We start from the raw sequence: 21,926 nt of genomic DNA, 5'->3' as shown, positions 1-21,926 counted from the left end.
CACTCCCACCCATCCCACCCCCGATTTTCAATTGCTGGCTCTCCATTTTCAAGTGAGAAATAGGTGGCCGTCCCTGAACATCGCTCCTATTGTGGAACTTTGCAGGTAAACCCAGTTCCTGGGATCTCGAGAGACAGGTTGCTCAGTAAAGTTAGTTCAATGAGCAGCATTGAGGACAGGTCATGATGTTAAGTGGTGTCTTATGAAATGTAAATTTTGAAATGTGGTTTTATTTTCACTCAGCATCAGCTGACAAAATATATGTGGGAGGTCCCTCTGATTAAAAGCTTGTGATGGTGTCACAGGTCATTTTCTCACATGATGTTGCCCCTTTAAATGACCGCAGACTTGAACACTGGGTTAAATATGTCAGGCAGCATCTGTGCAGAGAGAAACAGAGTTAACTTAGCCCAGAAATTTGGGTCTCCACGGGTGAGTACACACGGGGTACTCACCCGTAGGCCCAATGGAAGTGCCGGTTTCCTGCATGCACTGCGCATGCGCGGGAAACCGGCACTTCCGTTCCCCTGAACGAAGGGGTTCAGAGGTCGAACGCGTGTGCGGGAGAGGCTGCGCGTGCGCATCGAACTTCGTTTTTTTTTGCAGGTCTTCCCGGGTAAGTCTCCAGAAGTTAGACATGTAAAAAGCAGTCGCAAGGCCTGCTTTTTACAAGGTAAGTGGTGAATTAATTAAAATTAAAACATTTTTTCCACAGGTTTATTATTTTTAAATACTTTAAAGCAAGGTAAGTTTATTTTTAGCCCCGTTAGAAAATAAAATTATTTTTTCAAAAATTTAAATTATTGTTTAAATCAGTTATTTCATGTAATTTATAGTTTATTTAAAAAATGTGATTTAAAAAAAAATGTATTTGAAGATTTAGTGCTGTTTTGGGGCCGTAGTATTTATAAGTCTTGACAGCTCTTCCTGTCAATCTTATGAATGGAGCATTCCCTGCCCATGGCCCACGTGATCCAGGGGACGCATCGAACTAACTGTGCCCCTGGGACACGCAAGCACTGCGTGCCGGCAGCTGGCCCAGGCCCCAGATCGGAATTCCACGGGGGCCCACAGCTCAACGGCCGGCGCGCAAGCAAAGTGCAGACCGGGGGCTTGCACCCGCGGGAAGCCCCCGACCTGCTGAGTATTTCCAGCATTTTCTGTTTTTATTTCAGATTTCCAGCATCCGCAGTATTTTGCTTTTGTACTGGGTTAATATAATGGACTGTAGCATTCACCAGTGTGGAAACAATAAGAAAGGTCTATTTTGCTCTTATTTTTACAAAGGTTGAAAAGTGCAGCTTGGGCTGAACGTACACATTACACGGGATATCGAGCCAGTGTTTGTGGTGCTCTCTGACCTCTTTCTCATTGTTTAACAACTGCAATAGTTATCACGAGAAAAATTCACTCATTTCTATTATATTTTTGATTAAAGTGTGAAAATAAAGCTCAGCAAAGTACAACCTTTACTTTTAAGTGGTGTAATATCTCAACATGTCTGTACTTTTATAATTAATTTTCCAGTCATCATATCAATGAGATTTTACATTCCAAAAAGGCAGGTATTAATCGAGTGGGCATTATTTCTTCAATGTTTGTCACTCTATAGCACCCTTGTACATAAGAATTAGGAGCAGGAGTAGGCCATTCGGCCCCTCGAGCCTGCTCCGCCATTCAATAAGACCATAAGAACATAAGAAATAGGCGCAGGAATAGGCCACTTGGCCCCTCGAGTCTGCTCCACCATTCAATAAGATCATGGCTAATCTTGGGCTCAAAGCCACTTCCCAGCCCGCTCCCCATAACCCTTCACTCCCTTACAGTGACGACACTTCAAAAGTACTTCATGTAAAGCACATTTGGGACGTCCTGATGTCGTGAAAGGAGCTATATAAATATAAATTCTTTCTTTCTTACAGTGCAGCCAGGGTGAAGCCCCACTGGAGCGTCATAGGTTGTTGTGGTGATATCACACCTGAAGTTGAAAACAGCTCACGCCGGTTTGATCAGGTTTAGGATTCTGTTTTGGGAGAGTGGCCTCGACCTGTTACTCTCCCTCTTTGACACTTGGCACCAGGGTCCAATCTCTGTAGGCACGCCGGGCTCCACCGTGACAATCTAGAGACTCAGAAAGCAGATACGCTGAACCGGCTCCCGAGTTTACATTGATAGAGCAGGTGACTTAATCAGACGACAAACCCGTGCAGCTGCATTATCGTATGTTCGCCTTCAGTTACACTCCTCTGGTGTAAAAGTGCCTGCAAAATACCAAGCAGAATTGCACAGAGATTCACGGAAGCTAATTTTGACTTTGGGCAATAGTGTAAGATGGACGATATCAGATTATAGAATCATACAGAACAAAAGGATACCATTCGGCCCATCGTGCCTGTGCCGGCTCTTTGAAAGAGCTCTCCAATTAGTCCCACTCCCCCTGCTCTTTCCCCACAGCCCTGCACATTTCTCATATTCCAGTAAATATCCAATTCCCTTTTGAAAGTTACTTCCGCCGCCATTTCAGGCAGTGAATTCCAGATCATAACAACTTGCTGCGTTAAAAAAAATTCTCCTCATTTGCCCCCTGGATTTTTTTTTTGCCAATTATCTAAAATTTGTGTCCTCTGGTTATCGACCTTCCTGCCAGCACATGCTGTATGAACTGAACACCCGCTGGTGATTAGTGCCGTGCAGAATATAACCACTCGGGTCACAACTCACAACCGCTGTTAGCAGCCTCACACCCATTGCCTCTTGTGGCTCACGCAGCCGACAATCCATGTGGTAAATGCGTCATCTTCCTCCGCCTCCGCTCTATTTCTGTCTGACTATAACATGGCAGAACTACAGCACAGATGGACTGTGATCGATGGGAAAAATATTTTTCCCCACGCAAAGACTGATCCCTGGGATGGCGGGAATGACGTATGAGGAGAGATTGGGTCGATTAGGCTTGTACTCGCTGGAGTTTAGAAGAATGAGAGGGGATCTCATTGAAACTTATAAAATTCTAACAGGGCTAGACAGACTAGATGCAGGAAGGATGTTCCCGATGGCGGGGGAGTCCAGAACCAGGGGTCACAGTCTAAGGATAAGGGGTAAGCCATTTAGGACAGAGATGAGGAGGAATTTCTTCACCCAGAGAGTGGTGAACCTGTGGAATTCTCTACCACAGAAGGCAGTGGAGGCCAATTCATTAAATATATTCAAGAAGGAGTTGGATATATTTCTTAAGGCTAAAGGGATCAAGGGATATGGGGAGAAAGCAGGGACAGGGTACTGAATTCGGATGATCAGCCATGATCTCATTGAATGGCTCCTATCTTCTACGTTTCTATGTAAAGGGTGGGGCTGGATTCAGATTCTTTTTTTCTATTTTTGCTCCCCAGTTTTCTCCCCATCTCTCCTGAAGACACTGAGACTTGCTGGGGTACGGTTTCACAGGCGCTGGCTGTCCTCCAGTATATCATCCAGGTGGCTGTTTTACATGTATGAGCCTAAACAGTGAGTATTCAACTGTGGGGGGGTGGGGGGCCTCACAGCCAAGTCTGATCCTGGTCTCACCCGAAATCTACACAAGCACCTTTCTAGCAGTGGTCACTGGGCAGTGATCAGGAGAAGGAATAGGTTGATTTAAGTTGTACTGTTGCTGCCCATGGCTGATCTTCGACCTCAACACCACTTTCCTGCCCGATCCCCATATCCCTTGATTCCCCTGGAGTCCAAAAATCTATCGATCTCAGCCTTGAATATACTCAAAGACTCAGCATCCACAGCACTTTGGGACATATAAGCCATACTACAGCTCTTGTTATCAAGTTTAGTATTGGTATTACATACTCATTGGAAAATCCAACCCTAATTTATGATCTGTTAAGATATACGAGGGTTGAAGTCACACTATATGATATTAATAACCAATGCGATAATGCACTCGTGTGAAATTCCTCTGGCTGCCATTTTAACAAGAGGTCTCAGCCTGTAGGATTAATGTCTTAAATAGCGGGTAATTAAATTTCATACAAATATGCTAACAAATGAATTACTAATATCACACTGTGCGATTTAACACCATAATGTGTGGTGCTGTATTGTTGTGTCACTTTTGGTTTAGGATATTAATGCTAGCAATTCACATTAATATTCTTCTAGATGGGTATCCAGAAGCAATGCCAACTGAAAGGATGATTTTCAGATGTATTTTGTTTTTTTTTATTTGTTCATGGGATGTGGGCCAGCAATTATTGCCCATTCCTGATTGCCCTTAAGAAGGTGATGGCGAGCAGCCTTCTTGAACCGCTGTAGTTCGTGTGACGATACTTCTTTGTAGTGGTTTGGTACGACTGAGTGGTTTGCTCGGCCATTTCAGAGGGCAGTTAAGAGTCAACCACATTGCTGTGGGTCTGGAATCACATACAGACCAGACCAGGTAAGGACAGCAGATATCCTTCCCTAAAGGACATTAGTGAACCAGATGAGTTATTACGACAATCTAGTAGTGTCATGGTGACCATTACTGATACTAGCTTTTTATTCCAGATTTATTTAATGAACTGAATTTAAATTCCCCAGCTGCCATCATGGGATTTGAACTCATGTCTCCAGGATCATTACTCCAGGCCTCTGAATTACTAGTCCAGTAACATAACCACTATGCTACTGTTCCCCATAATTTAAGGGCTCTCCGTACTGACTTTCTATTAATCAACAACAAGTAGATGGTTCCGGCCATAGAAAGTCACGACAAGGAATTACAGGAAACTCTTTGGTATCCGGCACCTACGGGACTGGGATGATGCCGGTTGATTAAAAATTCTGGATAACGGAGAGGTATACCTACCAAGGTACGAGAACCCCGTTACACAGCCACAGGTGCAGGAGTCCCGGTTACACGGCCACAGATCCAGGAGCCCCGGTTACACGGCCACAGATCCAGGAGCCCCGGTTACACAGCCACAGGTGCAGGAGTCCCGGTTACACGGCCACAGATCCAGGAGCCCCGGTTATACAGCCACAGGTGCAGGAGTCCTGGTTACATGGCCACAGATCCAGGAGCCCCGGTTATACAGCCACAGGTGCAGGAGTCCTGGTTACACAGCCACAGATCCAGGAGCCCCGGTTATACAGCCACAGGTGCAGGAGTCCTGGTTACACGGTCACAGATCCAGGAGTCCCTGTTACACGGCCACAGATCCAGGAGCCCCGGTTACACGGCCACAGGTGCAGGAGTCCTGGTTACACGGTCACAGATCCAGGAGTCCCTGTTACACGGCCACAGATGCAGGAACCCCGGTTACACTAATATACAGTAAAACTTACCCGAACCTACTCCTGAATTTTGCCGGTTAATAGAGAATTCCGGATATTTAGGTGCCGTTTAAACGAGAGTTTCCTGTAGCTGGATTAATTCCAAGACCACTGTGTAGTTTGCTGATGAGAGGATAACGTCCCTGGTGGCAGAAAGTGCCACTGAAATCATCCAGAGAAAGGGTCCACACCATAGCTCCTCCAATATTGTTTTGCTTCAGCCACTTGATCTGGAATACAATACGGAAAAATTCATCATGTGAATCACTGATAGCCTGCGGGCTTCTCTTCAAACGTGGTTGCAAGATCTAGAATATCCCAAATCATGAAGATCAAAACACTGATTCTTATAGAATCATTGAATCATAGAATATACAGCACAGAAGGAGGCCATTCGGCCCATCGAGTCTGTGCCTGCTCTTTTGAAAAACAATCCAGTTAGTTCCACTCCCCCGCTCTTTCCCTATATTCCTGCAATTTTTTTTTATCCAATTCCCTCTTGAAGACTACTATTGAATCTGTATCCACCACCCTATCAGGCAGTGCATTCCCAATCCTAACCACCTGTTGCGTAAAAAAAGTTTTCCCTGATGTCGCCTCTAATTCTTTTGCCAATCACCTTGAATCTGTGCCCTCTGGTTATCAACCTTTTGGCCACTGGAAAGAGTTTCTCTTTGTTTACTCTTTCTAAACCCTTCATGATTTTAAACACCTCTGTCAAATCTCCACATAGCCTTCTCTGGTCTAATGCTCAATGGAGGATAACAAAAAATCTCTCAACTATTTATCCAGCTGCTGTCACAGGAGACCTACACCGAGCCATTCTGGCACACAGTCTCTCGAAAAAAGGTTACACAGGGGGAAAACGCTCCAAAGGAGACAGAGAGCGCAGCTCTGCGGTGTTACTGGGCTGAATGAACAAGAAGGACCAAAGTTCTGGCCCGCCCCCACCACAGTTAGCTGATCATTTAACAATCAGCTCCAACACCCGAGGATTAAATCGAAATTGCCATAAATGTGTTATGTCTGAGGAAACACTCGTATCGGTGTGCTATTAACCAACTGCTTTTATTTCCAGATCCTCTAAAATCTTCTGGTCAAAGAATAACAAAGCAATACAAGAGAGATCTTGGCGTGTAATTGCTACAATGTGCTTACTCCCATCACGGAGCCATCCAGTTTTCAGTTAACTATATGCAAGTATCCTTATGGAAGTGCACAGAGCTCCATCGCAACATACATATTGCTTTTTATGGGAGTCTAGGGGGAATAAGGTAAAAAAAATTCCCATTTAGAAACACCTCAGTTTCAATTATCAATAATATTACTGCATTCGTATCTAAGGTGGCTCTGCTTCTGTCACAGTGTGTGGTTTGCGCACAATGAGGTGAGTCAAAAATTAATATATGAATTTCTCGCTATATTGTCGTGTGAGGGGGTGAATCAGCAATAACAAGAGCAGCAATTGTAAATGTTGTCATGCCTAATTGTGTCTAACAAATTACAAAGGAAAATGGTTGGTTTTCCAAATGCAGTTATTGAAAATCCCCATGATTAAAATAATGCTCAGAAAATCGTGGCTGCATTTTAGTTCTTGATATGTGGAGCTAGTGGGCAAGGCTCCTCAGTGGCCATGTGCATTCGGAAAGTCAGTCCTAAAGTGTACAGCAGTATGCATAAGAACATAAGAAATATGAGCAGGAGTAGGCCATTCGGCCCTTCGAGCCTGCTCCACCATTCAATGAGATCAGGCTGACCTTCTGCCTCAACTCCATTCACCAGCCCTATCGCCATATCTCTTGATGCCCTTATTTCATAGAAATCTATCGACTTCTGTTCTGAATATACCCAATGACTGAACCTCCACAGCCCTCTGGGGTAGAGAATTCCAAAGATTCTTCTCATTTCAGTCCTGAATGGCCTACCCTTTATCCTGAGGCTGTGGCCCCTGGTTCTAGACTCCCTAGCCAAGGGAAACATTCTCCCAGCATCCACCCTATCAAGCCATGTAATAATTTTGCATGCTTCAATGAGATCCCCTCTCATTCTTCTGAATTCAAGAGAATACAGGTGTAGTTTACTCAATCTCTTCTCATACGACAGTCCCACCATCCCAGGAATCAATCTCGTGAACCTTCGTTGCACTCCCTCTATGGCAAGTATATCCTTCCTTAGGTAAGGAGACCAAAATTGTACACAGTACTCCAGGTGTGGTCTCACCAAGACCCTATATAATTGGAGTAAGACTTCTTTACTCCTGAACACAAATCCTCTTGTAATGAAGGCCAGCATACCATTTGCCTTCCTAATGGCTTGCTGCACCTGCATGAATAGCAACAGTTATACATTCCTTTCTGGTGCAAAAACACAAAAGGAAAAGTGGCCCGACCATGGCTAACAAAAGAAATTAAGGATAGTATTAGATCCAAAGAGGAGTCATATAAAGTTGCCAGAGAAAGTAGCAAGCCTGAGGATTGGGAGCAGTTTAGAGTTCAGCAAAAAAGGACCAAGCGATTGATTAAGAGGGGAAAAATAATGTATGAGAATATAAAAGCGGATTGTAAAAGCTTCTACAAGTATGTAAAAAGAAAAAGATTAATGAAGACAAATGTAGGTCCCTTACAGTCAGAAACAGGAGAATTTATAATGGGGAACAAGGAAATGGCAGGGCAATTAAACAAATACTTTGGTTCTGTCTTCACGGAAGAGGACACAAATAACTTCCCAGAAATGCTAGGGAACCAAGGGTCTTGTGAGAAGGAAGAATGAAAGGAAATTAGTATCAGTAAAAAAATAGTGCTGGAGAAATTAATGGGACTGAAAGCTGATAAATCCTCAGGGCCTGGTAATCTGCATCCCAGAGTACTAAAAGAGGTAGCCATGGAAATAGTGGATGCATTGGTTGTCATCTTACAAAATTCTATAGATTATGGAACAGTTCCTGCAGATTGGAGGGTGGAAAATGTAACCCCACTATTTAAAAAAGGAGGGAGAGATAAAACGGGGAACTACAGACCGGTTAGCCTAACATCAGTAGTAGGGAAAATGCTAGAGTCTATTATAAAGGATGTGATAACAGGACACTTAGAAAAAATCAACAGGATTAGACAAAGTCAACATGGATTTATGCAAGGGAAATCGTGTTTGACAAACCTACTGGAGTTTTTTGAGGATATAACTCGTAGAATAGATAAGGGAGGACCAGTGGATGTGGTGTATTTGGATTTTCAGAAGGCCTTTGATAAAGTCCCACATAAGAGGTTAGTGTGCAAAATTAAAGCACATGGGATTGGGGGTAATATACTGGCATGGATTGAAAATTGGTTAACAGACAGGAAACAGAGAGTAGGAATAAATGGGTCTTTTTCGGGGTGGCAGGCGGTAACTAGTGAGGTACCGCAGGGATCAGTACTTGGGCCCCAGCTATTCACAATATATATCAATGATTTGGATGAGGGAACCAAATATAATGGGGTCGATTTTCATTAAGCTGTCGGGAAGGAGATGAGACTACAACTTTCGGGTTTTAGTCCCGCCTACATCGACGTCCGGTCAATCCATGCGATTTTCCCTTGATTGACCTTGTTGAGCCCGCCCAGCGGGCTCAGCAGGCCAATTAAGGGCCACCCGGCAACAGGTGACATCACAGACTGAAATTTCATCTGTCAAGAGGTCTTGACAGATGAAATATCAGCATTTCACAGCTGTTTGAAGCTGTCAAACACTGACAGTCTGACTTCTAACCTGAGTCCTTCTACACAGACTCAGTTAGAAATCTCACCGGCAATGAAAGCTGAAGGCTGTCACTTTTGACAGCTCGCAGCCATTTTACTTTCAGTGCCGGCTGAATGATGGACTCCCGAAACCTAGAGGAAGAAAGGCTGTTAAGGTAAGTACAGGTAATTTAAACTTCTTTACACACTTTAGACACACCAAACACACTTACCTTTGCACTCATGCACCCATCACTCACCTGAACACCGACATCGCGACCCCTCCAAGTCCTTCAACCCGACGGCCCGCCTGCTCTAACCTGGCGTGGTTTGGAGCCGTCGGGAATCCCACACGACACCCCTCAAAATAGGGATTAGGCTAAAAACTGCCTGTTAACTACCTGTTAACAGGCAGTTAATTGGCACTAATCCCTTCCCGCCTCGGGTCGGCGGGTCCCAGTGCGGGGCGGGTACCCGCCTCCTGTGAAACTTACGTGGAGGCGGGTTTTGGGCGGGATGGTGTCGGGACCCCCGAATTCGGGATTTCCCCCCCCCCCCACCACACGCCTGAAACCCTGCCTGATGGCTCCAGGAAAATTGACCCCAATATTTCCAAGTTTGTTGATGACACGAAACTAGGTGGGATTGTGAGTTGTGAGGAGGATGCAAAGAGGCTTCAAGGCGATTTAGACAAGTTGAATGAGAGGGCAAATACATGGCAGATGCAGTATAACGTGGATAAATGTGAAGCTATCCACTTCAGTTGGAAAAACAGAAAGGCAGAGTATTATTTAAATGGTGATAGATTAGGAAATGCTGATGTACAAAGGGACCTGAGTGTCCTTGTACACCAGCCACTGAAAGCAAACATGCAGGTGCAGCAAGCAGTTAGGAAGGCAAATGGTATGTTGGCCTTCATTGCAAGAGCATTTGAGTACAGGAGCAAGGATGTCTTACTACAGTTCTACAGGGCCTTGGTGAGACCACACCTGGATTATTGTGTGCAGTTTTGGTCTCCTTACCTAAGAAAGGATATACTTGCCATAGAGGGAGTGCAGCAAAGGTTCACCAGACTGATTCCTGGGATGGCAGGGCTGCCTTATGAGGAGAGATTGGGTCGACTAGGCCTGTATTCACTAGAGTTCAGAAGATTGAGAGGGGATTTCATTGAAACGTATAAAATTCTGACAGGGCTAGACAGACTGGATGCAGGGATGATGTTTCCCCTGGCTGGGGGGTCTAGAACGAGGGGTCACAGTTTCAGGATACGGGGTAGGATTTTTAGGACTGAGATGAGGAGAAATTTCTTCACTCAGAGGGTGGTGAACCTGTGGAATTCTTTACCACAGAAGGCTGTGGAGGCCAAGTCACTGAATATATTTAAGAAGGAGATAGATTTCTAGACACAAAAAACATCAAGGGGTATGGGGAGAGAGCAGGAATATGGTATTGAGATGGAGGATCAACCATGATCATATTGAAAGAACAGAGAATGTCAGTGATTGACAGCTTCTCAAAGATGTCAAACGATGACAATACATCTGTCAAAAACATTGATGGAGACGGGACTAAAACCCGACAAGCAGCAGTCCCACCTCCATCACATCCCCATTGATAAAATCACCCTCAAGGAGTAGTTGAGGCGAATAGTAGAGATGCATTTAAGGAGAAACTAGATGAACACATGAGGGAGAAAGGAATAGAAGGATAGGCTGATAGGGTTAGATGAAGTGAGGTGGGAGGAGGCTCATGTGCAGCATAAACACCGGCACGGACCAGTTGGGATGAATGGCCTGTTTCTCTGCTGTAAATTCGATGTAATATTTATCACTAAAGAAGGAAACATGAGCTTCCCTAACAACTGAGTGGGCTAATGCAGAGCCTGGTGTGGTACTGAGTATTATAGACCAGCAATTTCCGGGCATGCGCTGAGCGAGCTGATCTCCTCTATGCCGGTGCTACATTTGACCTATAAGATTGAAACCAATACTTATAGATCATGACGTCATTTCGTCGTGCAACGTCCTTTGTGCGCCCCGAACCGGAACTTCACTCGCGCCGGCCCATTGTGCACCGGGCGGCCCTAACGACTGTGAAGTGGAACGGTACACAGCCGATGCGGTCCGCAGGGAGCGCAAATTAAAGGGCCCTCCTGTACTAGAAATGGTACGGCTGGCTGGGGGGGGGGGGAGGAGGAGGAGGAGGAGGAGGAGGAGCTACTACTACTACTACTACTACTACTACGCTGGGAACACATAACAAACTGATGGAAAGAAACCCTCCCCAAAACCACAAATACACCAGTGTCGGCCTTTCAAAAAAACAAATCCACCCTCCCCCTTTAAGAGCTCACCGGAGCCAGAGTGTCTGCCGTCAATCAGCAGCTCGCCGCACCTGCCCTGCACCCAACTTCCGGTTTAGCGCCCCGGCCCGCCAGCTTAGTGCCTAAAGAGAGGCGTGCAGCGCCAGTTTTAGCGCTCGAGCAAACTCTTAGGGGGAAGCTAATGAATATCGGAGAAGTGGCCTCGATTTGGCGGCGGGCGCAAACTTTAGCGGCCGCCCGACTTTACCGCCCCAAAAGTGGCTACAATGAATTTCTAGGCCTAGGTTCCTTGTTTTGAAAATGTACCCATGGCCAAGTGTCGTGCAGTAACATGTCTAATACAAGGGTAACACCAGAGCTTTAGCCGGTCTTAAACAGAGGCCAGATCAACAGCAGTTATTGCAAAGCAAAGATTTTCATCACAATGGCCTAGAAAAGGAGAGAAAAATCAGCTAGAGTTCCTGCTCCTGATCCCGTGCTGGCAATGTGCATGTGTGGGCATCAGATGAGGACAGGATGCAGTTAATCAGAGATGTTCCATCATGATGGTATATCTGGGTAACATGCGCCATCTAGGCTGATACCTGGAGAGTAGCCCTGTGGGTGAGGTACTGGAAGAAAAGCGTACCCCAGGGTGAGTCAGTGCCTTCAGGAGGGGAGGGGAGGGGAGGATGTTGGGGTAAATATCCCCCCCCCAAATATCTTGTTGGGAAAGATAATGTAAAAAGGAACCTTATTTAAAATGATTTGAATGAAGTATTATTGAAATCCAACAAGGTGTTGTGTCACTTTAACATTACGATTGGTTCCAGATTTTTTTCAAGGTTTATAAAGACTATTAAAAATCTCCACATTTGCATCCCACATTAATACAAGGACATGTCACTGACACTAACACGGTAATGTGTTTCATTTACTTACTCATGTGTTGTTACATTTTCGACAAATGACAACTAATTTATTCTGTGGATAGTGTTTGGTTTTTGACAGTTCTTAGGCTGAGTAGCTAACCAGTTAGGTGCACTCGGTCCTCATTGAGAACAATGACTGGCTGTGAAACGACGGTGACATTTATTTTGCTTTGTTCTCTTCGAGTCTCCTACATATGTTTTTTGGAGTTTGGTGACTCTTGCCAACATATGTTAAGAAGGAAAACAATATTTGTTAGTCAATTGTTTTCATTTTATTTCATGAAGATTTTGAAAAAAATTGCTTCCCGAAACAACAAATGTTTCCATCTTACTTTTGAGTTCCAAAGTTCCAGCCTTCGACAGAGAGAAGTGTTTTAAGGTTTCCATTCCTGTGGCAAATTAAACAAATAGTTGCTTTAGAAAAAATAGTGAATGTAATAAAACACATTGGCCTAGAAATTCAGTATAGCCACTTTTGGGGCGGTAAAGTCGGGCGGCCGCTAAAGTTTGCGCCCGGCACAAAGTCGCGCCCCCTTCGCCGATATTCAGTCGCATCGCCCTAAGAGGTTGCTGCTGCGCTAAAACTGGCGATGCACGACTATCTTTAGGCGCTAAGCCGGCGGTGCTGAGCGATAGCCCCGAGGCCGGGCACAGCGCAGGTGCGGCGAGTTCTTGATTGACGGCAGACACTCTGGCGCCGGTCATCTCTTAAAGGGGGAGGGTGGATTTGTTTGCCTGCCACGCCCTGCACACTGCAGCCCTCAACCTAGGCCTGACCACTTCAGCTTCACCTGTACAACGCCCAGGACTATGGAGAAGGCCAGGGAGAGAGCGCAGCGCTTCAGCGACGGTGACCTGAGGCTGCTGGTTGGCGGAGTGGAGCGCAGGCGCCATGTTTTGTTCCCAGAAGGTGGCAAGAGGCCGCTGCCCAGCGCCTACCGGAAAGCCTGGAGGGAGGTGTCCAACAGGGCGTCTTCCAAAAGCGTGGTTGCCAGGACTCCTGTGCAATGCCGGAAGAAGTCCAATGACCTCACTCGGGTTGTCAGGGTGAGTACCCTTTCCAGCGTCCTCCTCATCCTTGCATGTGCACCTCACATTATGGGCAAAGGGACCTGAAAGCCCTAATGGCCAGCCCTCATCCAGCAGCTATGGGACTGGCATGAAAATCAATTGCACATTCAGCACTTTACACACTGTCCAAGCTATTCGACCATGGGAGGCATTGCAGACAAGATCAGGGCTACACACTGTCCAAGCTATTCGACCATGGGAGGCAGTGCAGACAAGATCAGGGCTACACACTGTCCAAGCTATTCGACCATGGGAGGCAGTGCAGACAAGATCAGGGCTACACACTGTCCAAGCTATTCGACCATGGGAGGCAGTGCAGACAAGATCAGGGCTACACACTGTACTTAGAGGCCGTCCTTTCTCTTGCAGGCCAAGGTTGCGCACAACTGGCGCAACCGAACTGAGACCGGGGCAGGCCGTCCTGACCTCAAAGAGCTCTCCGACCTCGACCAGTGTGTGGAGCGCATTATGGGAGGCCGGCTGATTGGCCCCGTCGCCAGTGGAGATGCCGACCCTGTTCTGGGCACCAATGGTAAGGGCATCACCTTTTGGACCTCTCTCGTTCCACTTGCGCATCAGATCAGCATCCTTTGCCACTGTCTGACCAATGCGGTGAATGGCACCACTCATGCCTCCCTTGCTGCCGCCCTGTCCTCACTCTAAAGCTACTCTTGTGCCTTCCTGCTTTCAGATGGTGAATCGCCAGGTGAGGAGGCGGGCCCTCAAGCTGCCACTGTCAGCCCTTCGGAAGACGAGGAGGAGGAAGAGGAAGCCGGCCCATCAGTGCCACCCTCAGCCGCGCCAGCCCATGGCGATGTAGGGGACATGTCTTCCCTGGAGGGGAGCCGGGGGGAAGGGTCGGAGGAGAGTGAAGCTCCGGGGCCCAGCGGCCTGCAGCAACGCGGGAGGGGTGGGGAAGCTCGGCGGGCTTCTCCCCAGAGGGTGAGTGCGGCCTCCAGTCCTGCGACGGTCAGCGCAGAGGAGGTGCGCCTCCTAGAGGAAATGGCCGCCCAGGCTGAGCGCAGGCACACTGAGCTCATGGCTGCAGTGGCAAGGATGCCTGACTCCATAGAGTCACTGGCAAGGAGTGTGCAGGAATTCGGGGCAGCACAGGCCAGGAGTCTGCAACAATTCAGTGCAGCACAGGCCAGGAGTCTGGAACTATTCAGTGCAGCACAGGCCAGGAGTCTGCAGGACATCGCAGCAGCACAGGCCAGGAGTCTGCAGGACTTCGCGGCAGCACAGTCGGCTTCTAGCCAAGTGCTCAGTCGTGCCGTCCATTCACTGGCTGGTGTCATGCGGACACAGACCAGGGCCACACGGGCACTAACTGCTGCCACCCTCGCTGGATCAGCCAGGCATCGCCAGGGCACTCGCCACGCAGCAGCAGCCCAGCAGTCCGTCCTTCAGCTGGTTGCTGCGCATGCTGCAGTGCTGACCCATGCGAGTGCCAATGTGTCAGGCGACCAGCGAGCACCTGCGATCTGCCAGGTTGCCACCATTCCTGCAGCCGACACTGCCACTCCGCCATTGCAGCTGCCACGAGCTGCTGGACAGACTGCTGCTGCCCAGCCAGAGTTGGAGCAGTCAGCAGCCGGACACTCCAAGGCCAGAGCTGGTGCAGGCCGACCCCCAAGGGCATCTGCCGTCTCGCCATCTGCCCCTCAGCAGCCTTCCCCCAGCCTTGCTGCAGCCACTGGGCTCCCATTGAGGAGGAGCAGCAGGGCGGGCAGGGGCCAGGCAAGGATTCGCAAGGCATCGCCCTCGCAGGGCAAAAAGTAGAGGTATGCACAAATGCCTGGTGCTTGTTGTAAGGCCGACACTGGTGCAGTTGTTTTTGTGTAAGGCCGAGACTGGTGTCTTTCTTTCTTTTTGTAAGGCCGAGACTGGTAGTTTTGTGTTTTTGGAGGGGGCTTCTCCACATGAGCATGTAATGTGGGAAGGGCAGAGGTTTTCAATAAATTATTGTTGTTAAATTGCAGTGTGCATGGTTTTTTGGTTAAGTCCTGGTTGCCCTGCTCGGCTGAGGGCTTGTGGAGCGGCTACATTCATCTGCTGACATTGGCACAAGCCAGTCCCTGAGAGGGGGCCTAGAACCGACGTTCAATAAGCCGGCGACGGGCGGCCCTTGCACTTTCTGCCTCCCTCCTGTGCTGGTCCTCCTCCTCCTCCTCCTCAGGTGGTCCTCCAATCTGCGGTGGCAGTGGCTGAGTCCTGCGGATAGCCAGGTTGTGCAGCATGCAGCAAACGACCACGAAATGGGAGACTCGCTCCGGCGAATACTATAGGGCTCCACCGGAATGATCCAGACAGTGGAACCGTTGCTTCAGGATGCCGATTGTTTGTTCGATGATGTTCCTGGTCGCTTGATGGCTCTCGTTGTATCCCTCTTCAGCAGGGGTGCTGGGTGCACGGAGCGGGGTCATCAGCCAGGTACACAAAGGATAGCCTTTGTCCCCGATAAGCCATCCTCGTGGGTGAGGCTGTGCCTGGAACATGTCTGCCACCGAAGTCTGTCGCAGGATGAAGGCATCGTGGCTGCTGCCTGGAAAGCGGGCATTGACAGCTAGGATGAGCTGCCTGTGGTCACACACCAGCTGGACGTTCAGCGAATGGTAGCCCTTCCGGTTGCGGTAATCCTCGGCATTCTCCAGAGGTGCCCGCAAAGCCACATGCGTGCAGTCAATGGCGCCCTGCACCATGGGGAAGCCCGCGAATGCTGCAAAGCCCATTGCACGCTGTTGCTGCTTGGCAAGGGCCATGGAGAAGGAGATGAACTGACGTCTCCTTTTGAAAAGGGCATTGGTCACCTGGCGGATGCAGCAATGCACGGCGAACTGGGAGATGTTGGCAATGTCCCCAGTAGCGGATTGGAAGGAGCCGGTGGCATAGAAGTTGAGAGCCACCGTCACCTTCACTGCCACCGACAGAGAAGTCCTGCTCCTCAGCTGTGGCTGCAGATCACCGCCAAGCAGCTGGCAGATCTCTGTGACCACGTCCCTTCTGAATCGCAGCCTCCGAACACACTGCTCCTCAGACATGTTGAGATAGGAGAACTGCTGGCGGTATACCCTGGGTGGGTAAGGCCTCCTTTGCTGACGCCTGTTGCCCCCTCTCCGTCTAGCCAGGGCTGCCACTCTCTCACGGCATCTGTGAGCCCTTTGGATGTAATTGAGAAAGCCAGCGTTGACACCCATTGCAGCCCCCATAATATGCTGGCAAACAATGAGATGTCAATGAAGGCAAAGACTAGTGGAAAGCTGTGGCCTGAAGCCAGAAGTACCTGTCCGAGTGTTGGGCCAAAGCAGAAAGCTATCTACCTTGGTCTCTCTCCAAAGATCCGTTTCGCAAGAGGGAGTGCTGCGAAATGGCAGCCTTTTATATTGCAGGAGGAGTGCCCTTTAGTTTGCGCCTCCCACGCCCCGCATCGGCTGAGCACCGTTCCACTCTACAGTCGCTAGGGGCGCCAGGCGCACAATGGGGCATTGCCACTGAAGTTCCGGTTGGGGGCGCACAAAGGGCGTTGCACGAGGAAATGACGTCATGAGCTGCGCGCGCAGCTGAGCGCGCGCAAAGGCTTTGCGCCGCCGCTAAATCTCTAGTGAAGTTGGGGTGAGGCGCAGTTCGCGCTGCGCCCGGGCGCTACCCGCCTAGCGCCCGACATCTACTCCTCCTAAGGCGCTAACGGCTGGCGCAACCAACTGAATTTCTAGGCCATTCAATAATATGAGAATAATTACTGAAATTACTCTAAAATATCACAGTCCTAATCCCTTTAGTACTCTCACTTTGATAATAAATCTAATTGAGGTTCAGTTTCTCAGTCCAGTGGTTATAGTTCACTGGTGTATGAACACAATGTACAACAAGGTGATAGGGCCCTGATTTGTACTTTAGTGCAAGTTTGTAATTTCCTCTACGACAGTTTCCTATTCTTCGCTGAGTTGTTAAGTGGATGTGTGATGCTGCCTCACAGGGAGCAGAGGTCAGTGAATAAGTCGCCCTTGCACTGAACTTATGCATCTCTTAGTGGCCACACAACAGGACTGGCACAGCTCTAGGGCCACATTGCTTGCTGGTCCTCACAGAATGGAAATGATAAGAGGAACTTAAACAAGATGAAAAAAGTAAAATATGCAGAATATAAATGCAGAGCAATACATCTTTTGTAGAAGACTATATACTGTGCAGTTGATGAAAACAAAACTTAGAATTTGGGAGTTAGTTACAGATGTACAGTACCTGGATTTAAGAGCATTGAATGACTAGTAGAGAGTCACATCATTCCATTCAATAGTGCCGATTTCATTGTTGTTCATACCAACAAAAACGTAGATCAGGTGAGTGCACATGCAAGGGTCCACATCATCTGGCATGTAACTTGCTGCTCCTGGTCTATACTGAGCCCAGTTTGCAAAGTAACAAGCCAGTCTGTAGGCAGAGCCTGTGAGTGGGGAGAAGTGGAAATCAGGACAGCGCTTCTACTCATTGCATTGAATAAAGAAACACTTGGAATGCACAAAGACTTACCCAGTTCCAGGCAGGCCAACAAGAGCACCACTACAATAAAGAATATAGGATAAGTGTTAGAATTATGATCAAATGCTGCCTGAAGGTTCAGAGATTCCCAGTAGTATTTATGCCCAAGTTGTTAAGGTTACACTTTGAGCTTGAGTTTCTCAGCCCAATGAAGCAGGCACTGATACACGAATGTGTCAGGATTGGCTTCCTGACCTGAGCCGTTGTGATGAGGTGCTCAGTGCATTAATGTATCATTGACATGTATTTGTTTAACTAAACCTGGCATGGCAGCAAGGTTATATTAATGACTGAACTTGCTGAATAATAGTTGCTCAGCAATTACGACATGGGACACTAGTGTACAAAGGCTTAATGCGTTTGTCTGAAATACTCTGTCCACTATTTTACCAAAAGTACAACATACAGACCCAGAAATTCCCTACCTTGTTGCCACAAGTTAGAGCCACAATCCTGGTGAAAATGGCGGCGGCCACTCTAACACCCTTCTCTGGCGCGGGACTCAGTAGCCACCATTTTGATGAGGGCCTTAGCGCTGCCGATAACAGCGCTGGCCTTGGAGATGCAAATATCGAGAGCGTGACATCAGTCGGCGTGCAATGCCGACTTAATGTCATGCTCTACGAACTTTGACCCTAGTGCTGAGTTCAGCGCTGGGTCCGAAGCTCGCTCTGACAGAGACGCTGTCAGCACTTCTTAAAGGAGCACACACATCTTTCAGGTAAGTTTGCACTTAAGCTTTTGGACTGGATTATTTATATTTTATTGAAGTAGTGGCTTGGTGCAATATATGTTAAAAGTTTTTTAAGTGTGCAGGGAATCCAAGGAGTGCTGGCAGATGCTTGCAAGGCCTCGGATGGTAAAGGAAGGCCTCTGAGAAGACAGAAAATGCTGGAAATATTCAGCTGGTCAGGCAGCCGCTGTGGAGAGACAGACAGAGTTGATGTCTCAGGTCGAGAATCTGCCTGACCTGCTGAGTATTTCCAGCATTTTCTGCTTTTGTTTCAGATTTCCAGCATCCGCTCACAGAGGGAAGAGGAAGGCGCAGAAGTGGAGGAAGCAAAAGGAAGGATGCAACCCAGACAGCCCCTTTGTGGCCGGAATATCCAGGATGGAATCATCCACCTGCAGTACCAGTGTCCCCCTTTTCAACATTTGCTCCACACCTTACCTTCCCTCTGTTACTGACCATCACAGTGTCCTCTTGGCCACAATGCTGAAATAAAAGCCACCACGAAGCAAACTTTCCAATCCAACTTTATCCATCTATCCATCCAATATGACATCAAGAAATCAACTCATCACCCTCATGGATTCTCTTAGTGACTGTCTTGTGTGTGCCTTTGCCTATCCTACTGATGTCATGCAGTGCCACCCCAGTGGCTGCAACATGGCTAGTGGAAGGCTGCTGACTTTCAGTGGGGGACACTGCAAATGGCCATGCTGGTTGACCTTGAGGAGCTGGTGGCTGGGAGTGTAAAATCGAGTGACAGTGTTTCTTCTTCTTCTTCTTCTTCTTCTGCTTCTTCTTTTTTGCTCTCTTCTTGGCCAACCACTGACTGGCCAGGCTGCATTTCTTGGGTGTGTGAAATGAGAAGGCACAAGGGTGGAGTTGTGGTGAGGGGATGGCAGAAAAGCAAGAGATGCATGGGAGGAGGAGAATAACATATGAGAATACCAGCATCTTATATCCTTTCTGCCCTGCCACTGGCCAAGGGCTCAGCCATGCTCCTGCCAGGAATGGCCAGCACCATCTCTTCCAAATGGGTGAGGTGAAGCTAGGAATGTGAGGCGTGCCTCGTGATTGGCACAGGTTGTTGGTAGGTGAGTGATTGGGAGGGGGGGGAAGAGTCGTGCATTGGGCAATGTATGAGGCTGGTGCTGCAGTTGGTAGGAGGTGGCTTTTGAAGATGCATTCACTGACCTTGACCACTGGTCTGAGGTCATGAAGCTTCTTTGGGCACTGGAGCCAGGTGGTGGGGGAGACACTGCTGGCAGTGATGGCCTCGGTGATCTGGTCCCACATCGCTCTTTCTGGAGGGCCTCCTGGCCCCTGTGGGTGGAGGATGTCTCTTGCTGTGTTTACCCCCTGCACAAAGCTGGGGTGCTGCGTGCGAGACCCTGGGTGCCCCTTCCCTGGCTTGTTGAGCTATTTGTATTAGTGCTGAAGCACTTTTACCTTTTTTTTACGTGCAGAAGGCAGTCCAGCTTTAAGAGCTGAAGACTGCAATTTGGGAATTATTTTTAATGTTTTTTTTTCAGAAGGTAGTTGAACTCTCAGGGTTACAGACTGCCTATTCTTACATGATTTTTATTTTTTCATTTTAGAAGGCAGTTCCCCTTTAAGGGCTCAACACTGCTTTCTAAAATGACAGGCTAGCTTTAAAACCACATTGCCTCACTCCGGGTATGCTGCAGCCACGCTACATTGGGCCTCCTGCTGAGACTCACCACAAACAGTGCGTTACACAGTAAGTTTTGCGCTCCAATCATTTAAATCAGCAGGCAGCACCAAAATGCCGGTGCTGCTGGCGCTCTTTTGGCGGCCGGCCATTAACCTCAGCCCGTGGTGGCACCGGTCGTTTCCCGGCCTAATCGAATTTCTAGGCCATAAAGTTTAAATCAAGGCTCCCACTCATTTACGCATATCTTGGCGTTCACATTTAGGATTTAACCAACAATGAGGCACTAAGAACAGCCCTTCACAAACCTCCAAGCCCCCATGACAAACCAGCGAGTGAGAAACATAATGGGGATACGTTTAACCTAACCCGTCCATTGGAAAACGGACGAGATTGGGTGCAATGCTGGTTTTACACCTTGCCCGATTTTACTCTGTAGTGAAGTCGATGGCGAGTAATATTAGGCGGAGCATAAAACTGGCCTTCCACCCAATCCCCTGGGTTTCCCGTTGGGTGGGTATGGTTGGCATTACCCCCTAAACACAAATAGAACTGAGTTGAGTTGCCCGAGCTTCGGGGGGCCTGATTTCCAGGGCACGAGGGCTGCCAGCAGCGCATGAGCTGTGGTTTAGACACCTGTAGAGTAGAGTTACTGGTGTGAAAGGGGTGCCAAAGTATCCAATATGATGGGCGGCCCATTCTGAGCCAGAACCGCACCACGCGCCATATTGGTATAGGCATCAAAAGTGGCATCCCAGGCCCGCGCCTGAAACATAAGGGGCCTGACGCCTGTTTGATGCCCCCTTTACCAAATTTGTTTGCCCTGAACGCAGCCAGCACCGGCCCAGCTGCGTTCAGGCCAACCAGATCTTATCTGCAAACAGCCCAATCTGCGGTCCTTAAACGCATTGCTGCAGACCGCCACCAAAAAGAGACGTTGTTTAAAAATACTTATCTGACGGTGGAGTTGAGAGGTGCAGGAGTGCTCCTCCCGATCCCACATTAAGGCTACGGGCCACTACCTCGCACCCCACCTCCCGATTGCTCTCTCGCCCCCCACTCCCGATCGCTTGCTTGCCCCCTCCTCCCAATCGCTGTCTCGGCCCCCTCCCGATTGCATCCTCATTCCCCCTCCTGATCGCGCCCCTCGCTTTCCTGTGCACTCCCCCCTCTTGCAAGGTCTGCATGTGCGATAATAATAGTTAACTTGACTGTAGTTGCTGGAAGTATAAGCATTATGTGACACAACCTGAAATAATTTTGCCTTCTGTACTGGTACTTCTCCTGGAACTTGCCTTCTTTGTCTGTGTCTGCAGCCAGTAACCCGTGGCTTGCATGCTTACGGTGTATGACTCAATATTCAGCTCACTGATCAACAAACTCTCAGCATTTACAAGTTTTCTCTTGCCAATTCCCCACCCCCCCTTCTCCCTTCCCTCCCTCGCCCCTCGCCTGAAGGTGCTGACTCCTTGCTGGGGTAAAGTTCCACAGCGAAGGTTGCCCACTCAGCTCATCACCCAAGGGACCATCATTCTAGGACTGCACATAGTGACACCACAAGTCTCGGCCAGAATGGAGATGATTGGGTCATTCCCTCGTAAATCACGCCTGGAGACCGCACTGCTGTAAGTGACTGGGATTGATTTAACACACATAATCT

General features: G+C 48.3%; 1 long non-coding RNA gene across 1 annotated transcript; it reads right to left on the bottom strand.

Annotated features, from left to right (window-relative positions):
* Positions 1–499: 499 nt before the first annotated feature.
* On the bottom strand, positions 500–17,988 carry LOC147105132 (uncharacterized). Its single transcript, XR_015081684.1, has 4 exons — positions 17,856–17,988; positions 17,568–17,769; positions 12,587–12,643; positions 500–5,537 (listed from the first exon to the last, which is right to left on the bottom strand). It is a non-coding gene; the product is annotated as an uncharacterized LOC147105132 (long non-coding RNA).
* Between the last annotated feature and the right edge of the window lie 3,938 nt (positions 17,989–21,926).

This window comes from Somniosus microcephalus, chromosome 18 (genome assembly GCF_052327205.1).
Source record: "Somniosus microcephalus isolate GS21.2 chromosome 18, FLI_Smic_1.0, whole genome shotgun sequence".
Taxonomy (NCBI): Eukaryota; Metazoa; Chordata; class Chondrichthyes; order Squaliformes; family Somniosidae; genus Somniosus; species Somniosus microcephalus.
This window is presented reverse-complemented; position numbering and strand designations above follow the sequence as displayed.